Source organism: Cupressus sempervirens, chromosome 1, assembly GCF_028749045.1.
Source record: "Cupressus sempervirens isolate cs-2001-9-10 chromosome 1, ASM2874904v1, whole genome shotgun sequence".
NCBI lineage: Eukaryota > Viridiplantae > Streptophyta > Pinopsida > Cupressales > Cupressaceae > Cupressus > Cupressus sempervirens.
The window spans coordinates 238065104-238072466 of record NC_143118.1 but is presented as its reverse complement, the minus strand read 5'-3'; the positions used below and the strand labels follow the sequence as shown (position 1 = coordinate 238072466).

The window sequence follows — 7363 nt, the reverse complement described above, 5'->3', positions numbered from 1 at the left end:
ATCTTTTAAGCAATTGTTCAGATCATAATATGATATCACAATACATATATTTAGAGAAAGGGGAGAGAAGGTTATTGGTTGACCTCAATTCTGATGATCAGTGGCTAAAACAATCGACTATAACTAATTTCTATAGCCTCCCACCCAATGCTGAAGCAAAGTTTGTTCCAAAGATTTTTTTTTCCCTTAGAGAGTAAATTAGGTGAGATCGAGAAACCACGATTGAAAGCAATCAGAATATATAAAAGAAAGAATGATGAACACATCAAAACCAAATTTGTGATGGGTTTTTAACAAGACATAGCTATTAGGCGGATAGTCAAATAACATCCTTCTGCTTGATCCTTCATTTAGAAACTGAAAACAACTTAATAAGCCATCAGAATGATCAAATACCACATTCTCTCTTGTTTACAACATTTCTCAGTTATCACTAGTCTAGATCATTCTTAGTTCATATTCACCTACCATTTTAATGTACCCGACCCATGGCAATGCTTGATATCCACTCTTTTCAATGATTTTCAGATACCTGACCTGCAGTAAATAATTGGAAAAAAAGAAAGTTGTTATAAAGTAGCAGCCTAAATCTAAATGAACAAAATGTAAATTCTCAACCATTTATTCAATGCATCAATTTACTTGTGGAGCTAAATATTTAAAAAGCATAATGATTTTCACTAAGGCCAATATAAATATAAGCAATGAGCTTGTTTTCATTAGAAATATAGAAGTGAACACACAAAAGGGTCCAACACTGTGATGAATTTTATGGAGTACGTCAGTCCAAAATGACCTAAAATGACTCAAATTTTAGATAAGTTATAAATCATGGTAATGAGCTAATGATACTCGCAAAAGCAATAATCTACATTTGTAAACTAAAGTTAAGAAATGACCTGAATTCTTGATACAGTAAAATATGGTATCTCAAATTTGACATGAATAGGTGCCTACTTTTCTGGGGTTGCTTCTTCAACAGTTATGCTCGAAAGGCTAAATTTAGCCCTCAATATGTATTCATGAATCAAAACCCACATAATAAGTCAATCAAGAAACTAAAACATTAGGGTCCAGAACCATGGTACTATTAACCATCTTTGAACAAGAAAACCAATGAAAGCTGCAAGATACCTTTCCACCAAGAAATGATTTTATTTTCCAAAGCAAAGCATGCCTCTCTGGGGAGTATGCAGAAGTGCCCATTGATGTGTGTACATGAGGTGTAGATGCATCAGTTGGTACTGGTAATTCAATTTCAACATTTGTTTCCATACTGCAAAGTTAAAGAAAACCATGAGACAAATTAGCAAATACACAGAAATATCAGTCATACTTAAACCATTCCCTGAAGCTAACATGTTAGAAAGATCTATCTAAACAATAGATAAATCAGATCTAAAATAGGCATACATAAGCCAGAGAGATAATTTGAAACCTGCGATCTTTGTATTGGCTGCGTGCTCTCACCAAATATTCTACCTGGCTTCTTGAATGCTTTTCTACTTGAGCTTCAACCCATATCAATGGCTTTACTTGCAAAGTAATAAAAGCATATGATATGAAACCTACTTTAGAAGGATATCCTTCATAACAGAACTTCAAAGATTTGACAACAACTGCATTCTCTTGAATATATGAACAAACCTATGTGCTAAGTCTATAGTTCATAAGATCAAAAGTCCCATCATGAGGTACGAAGGATATAGTTCTATCATTTTCAAAATGAGCAAGATGAACACACCTGATAGAAGAAATAGAAATTAACATATGCCTTTTCAAGGGAAAAAAAAGACCAAGTACAACATTAGAGGAATTTGCAAGCACTTCAATACAAGATAAAATTGATAGTTTAAGGAATTGAATAAGAAAATGAGCTTGATTGCATATTGATGAAACTTGATGTCATCCAAATCAATTGCTTTACCCTTTGACACTTTTCCTTGAGCTTCTAGTAGCACCCTATCATTGAGTCCAAGTTTGCATTCTATCATTCTGCTGAAAAAAAGTGAATCAAAATACACTTTTCATTAACAGCTAGCTACGTAACATTTTAGCAGTCATGCTAAAAGTACATTATAAATAAATAAAAATTAGAAACAACCACATTTTGCACAAAACAAGCTAAATTAACCATGAAACACAATCAATAATTCAATGCCAAATATTAAATCAAAAGTTATAAAGGTTTAATACTTATGGCATATGTATAAAACAAAGAAATCATTAATGGTCAAACTACTTCCAACACTCAATAATTATATAAAACATCTAAAGATATATACATATCAGTATTTTATTCTTTTTTTGCAATTTTTCATACTGTTTTATTTCCAAGATCAGCTGTGGGGATCTAGCTTCAACCTTGATATGGCAAGTGCACGGGTGTCTTGACCAAATTATTCCACATACATCTATTATAGACCCAGGGAAGGCCTACAAACTATATGAATTGGACCTAGTCTGGGTATGGGATCTAGTGCAGCATAATCTAAGCTTCAACATTTGGTCATTACAATTTGACTTTTAATCTATCACTCTAAACTCTCCAAGAAATTGGACTCTATTCAATCATCCACCACAGTTCATTATTCTTCTATATTTGTTTTATTCTCGTTGAAGCATGTAATTTGTTGAAATGCAAGTATCCCGCAACAAATTTGGTTGTATCGTGACCAAAAAATTGTTATTTACTAAATCTTAACAATGAATATGAACATAATATTTGTACTTATAAAAGTTGGACAATTTGTAGATTCTTTGTCTGATGGTAATTCATAATTCTACCACGTAAAAATAAACACAAGATGTTTATTATCTGAACTCTCATGAGCCAATCCCATTTTCATAATATATGTCTATTCGTTTAGCTGTGTATAAGCATACATGGGCCTTTCAGCTTAGAAAATGGGGTTTGTCCTATTTCAAGGTGTTCCACAAGTAGGGTACATATTCAAGAAAATAGGTGTGCAGTAACATTATAATGTTCTCCATGAACCTAGCTGGAGTTCACAGTGTTTCAACTTAGCAGAGATTATGGGAAATAGTTCCATGTTTCCTCTCTATAGTCTATTAGTTTTATTTCTAAAAGAACTCAATAATAAAATTATGCATGGGGTAGGAAAAAACTACCTCAAGTACCCTCTCATCTTCAACGCTCCAACCACATCAGATCGCACTATTTGCCCATTGCTACTCACAAGAATATTTACACTTTCTACTACATCCAAAAAGACCTTTAATAAAAAATTAAAAGCACAAAATTAGTTAAATATCAATTGCCATATTCAAGCAAAGCACAAAGTTAAATCTGGATTAGCCTTCAACCTCATTTTTTTTGTATTGTATTCCTTCACTTCACTAGGAAACTGCATTTGTAATAGCCATTGGAGGTTGTTGAGTGACTTCCATCCTATAATCATCCATTTTGATGAATTCACTAAGAATATTTTCCTCTGTATATTGAGGGTACCCGAAATCCATTATTTCATCTAGTAGTTCATACTACACAATGGTAAATAAAAGTGGTGAAATGATATACACATATTTTAAATTTTAAGTTCGTGATAAAATATTCTCAAATAGTTCATTACAAGGAATTCTGAACCCTCGACCCTCTGTGGCTCAGATTAAAAATAGATGTGTACACTCACAACAATGACAAAATTGTCTCTCAAAGACTCTTCGTCTAGCTCTTCAAAATAGTGCTTGAATACCTACAGAAATAACACACATGACAATCCAAAACTGAACCTAAAGTTGACATGTGAATTAGTTATTGCAACACACTAATCATAGCAGAAAACAAAGAGGAACATTAAAAACTCTTGATTACTGCAATTACACCTAAATATGCATGCAATAGCTACAAATAAAAGAATTATATGCATACACTAGAATCCCTGGCTCTACAGGTTTAGTAAGTTCCCTAAATGTAGTGTTCCATTTAATAATTGAAAATAGAGCCTCAGATAAGAAATAAATTGTTAATGAGAAGTGTAGATTGTTGAACTTACATCCACAACTTGATGAAAAAATAATAGTAAGCTACTTGCATTAGAGTTCTATCTTGATGCTACCATAAGGTAGATATTGTTATGTTGAATGAACATGTAAGTCACCCCATTGTCATAGAGTACTGGATTTTGTAACGTGGGATCACCCTGTCCATGTAATTCCATAAAAAAACTTTTCAAAACACATATGTTGAAACCATCCTCACAAATGGCCAATTTAGCCTTATAAGAGACAAGATATAAGAGAGGGTGGTACATTTTAATGAATATATTCATATGAGACAATGTAATTTATGTGACATGGACCACCTAAACATCTTTAACTTTTAAGTAATTTGCATGCCTCTATGTAAATATTCCATATCTCAGAAGCTTCTTTGTACAACATTGCAATTTTTAACGTCATGATGCACATAGCACAGATCAGTCAACAGAAACTATAGTTTCTTGTGTTCTTTCCACAATTTTAAAAGAGTTCTTATCGATAGATCCATGTAAGAATTTTATTCCTCTAAAAATGGTTTTATTACCAGTTTTAAAGAAAGTGGACACAAACTAACTAAAGAATCTTCAAATCGAGGACTGGAAGTTACATTGATGCAGAGCCTTCTAATATCCCCTTAAGGAACCCTATTCAACTTGAGGATTCAACAACGTCTTGGAATCCACTCAAGGAACTAGAGTTCAACTCAAGGATCAATAAGAAGTCCCTAACTTAGTAAATCTCTTCCACACACCATACCCATGAATTCACTTCCTACCTCATTACCACAATATCTTATTGTATCAATTTCCTTCTAGGTCACCTAGTGTACCTAGCACCTCCATCATACCAAAATCCAACTTTGGCATCTCTCACTGACCCTAACACCTTAGACCATCTTATCATGGCCTATCTACCATGCTTCAACTCTTCACCAGCTTCCAAAAACCCATCTTTCACCATTTCCTACTTTAGCCCTTCTAGGCCTGTTTAGTAGCCTTGTCCTGTAGCAAATTGCACTTTTCTCTCTAAATCCCCAAACAAACTAGTGACTTAGTCACCTTTTCAAATACCCTTTATGGTTTTTTTCAAACCTTGCAAATATCAGTTTCTCAACCTGTGACTGTTGCACCTTTCTATGGCTATCACTACAACAATTAAGCCTAATTAGCCCTTGCCTAACAAAGAAACTATGCTTTGCACACACACCCAACTCTCCAAACCTTGAAACAATCTTAAGGCATCTAATAAATGATAGGATTCCACAATTTTTTTGACCCTCCATGCATTTCTAGACACCTTTTCATCAAACCCTCCCTTTAAGGGTTTCTAGCCTAAGGCTTCCTAGAAAAGACCCTAAATCAACTCATAAAACCTTTCTATTGGCTCAAACACCTTTAAACATACTCCATAAAATGTTTTCAACACACATTTATCCATTCCAACCTCCATTTTCTTATATTCACCATATGGTAACTTGCAAATACACCTTCACAGTTTGGTACAATAGTCACCTTGTTGTTCTTTTCTTTGTTCACTGTCACCTGCATCCTCCTGCATTAAAATTTAAAAAAACAACATATAGATACACTTAAGTTCCTCTCCCTCAAGTTATAGTCCATTCACAGAAAGTGGGAGAGGCTTGTCTCCATTAATGACTACAAAACTGTAACAATCAATCACGTTCCCTATGATAGCAGAGATTTCAAAGATAGTTTAAAAAAAAAAAAGAAAACTTACAAAGTCCTTGCCAAGAGTTAACAAATAATGACAATATTTTCAAGGATAAAAACCAATAAATCTTGAATATAAAGAACTTTATTGGATTACCAAGTCGAATCTTGCAATTAGGAAACTGTCACTGTGACATTGAATAGCATATTTCTTTGATTTATTTATTTTCTCGTTACATACACCTCTCTTCAACTTCTTCCCTTGTGTCTTATAAAGACATTTCTTTTCTAAACATTTTCCCATCTAACTAACTCATAAAACTGAACTAAAGCCCCCTTGGATGCCAACTGCTCTTCTAACTATCTTATGACAGCAAATAGATAGTTTTTATAACTTTTTTAACATCATTACCTTTGATTATCTTTTGTGACCTTTTCTCGGCTAAAGACTTATGAAAACTATAATGTCATTGCTAAATGACTCTAAAAGACCTTTTAAAACACTCTTCACACACCTATAACCTTAACTAACCCCATTCAAGCCTAAGTTGGCTTATGTTGCCAATGTTGGCAATTTTACAAGATCTTGCACTTTGAGTGCATTTTACATCATTTAGGGGCTTTAATAGCCTATTACATCATGTAAAAACTACCATCCACCCATAACTCTTCCTAGGACACCCTAGGACTTCAAATTACCCCTTACATCATATTGACTCCCTATTTGTGCCAATTTGCCTATTCTTGGCAATACCTTACATTTTGTCAACTTTGTGAAATTTATTACATTTAATGGCATTAATAGCCATGATTCATCATCAAAATACTCAATAGGTATCCATTAGGAATTGATTTCCCTTGTACCTTCATTATCTCCTACATAGCTCCTGGTGTACCCTGTAGGTTCAGTTTTTCTTGGGTGCCCCTACACCATACATGGATTGAAATGAAGGATCGGTAAAATATGGACAAGAAATTGACAAGTATTAATAGTGATACCTCCTTTAATGCTTAGTAATATCAAAAGTGAGGTTCACCACTAAGTATTTTGGTTAAGTGGTGGTGGTGATGGTGTAGGGGCCAACAAGGTTCAAACAGCCACTAGGCCATCCTCATTGTAGGCTTGTGCCAATTTTCTCTCGGGGCTGAGCCTTAACTTTGTTAATTATGGATGAGGTCCCCCATTTGTGGCCTCACCAATCCATAGCTCCATGTCAAAAGCATTTTTCTTGGGGCTGGAGTGTGTGTTGTGTTGTGTTAGCATCACTAATATGATCAAATCCTGATTCCCTTTGCTTAAAATAACCTCTTCCAAGCAGCGACATATTTAGATAACACAGTCCCAAAACAATGCTAATCAAGGGTTTCCCTAGTTAATTATGATAATCGTATCATTGGTGATAAGATAGTCCCAAGACAGTGTTGAGATCCAAGGATACAATAAAAAAGCTACAAGTTTAGAACTTCATGACAGTTCAAAGCATGAAGCCTTAGATGCATAGGACAATAGTCTAAACATAGTACAAAATAGTGAAATATTTAGTATCTTATTGAGCTTCACTTTGTTTTGAGAATAGTTTAATATTCTCTACTAAATAGGGCCAACCACGTGAAGGTGGAAGCTCATTTGGCCCCACCCCCCTCCCCCTAACATCACTCTACATTCCCCATTAACATCTAACATTCATTCA

At 34.2% G+C, this 7363-nt stretch overlaps 1 pseudogene; it reads right to left on the bottom strand.

Moving 5' to 3' along the window:
* Window positions 1-438: 438 nt before the first annotated feature.
* Window positions 439-4274, bottom strand: LOC149577040 (AP-1 complex subunit mu-2-like; annotated as a pseudogene).
* Between the last annotated feature and the right edge of the window lie 3089 nt (window positions 4275-7363).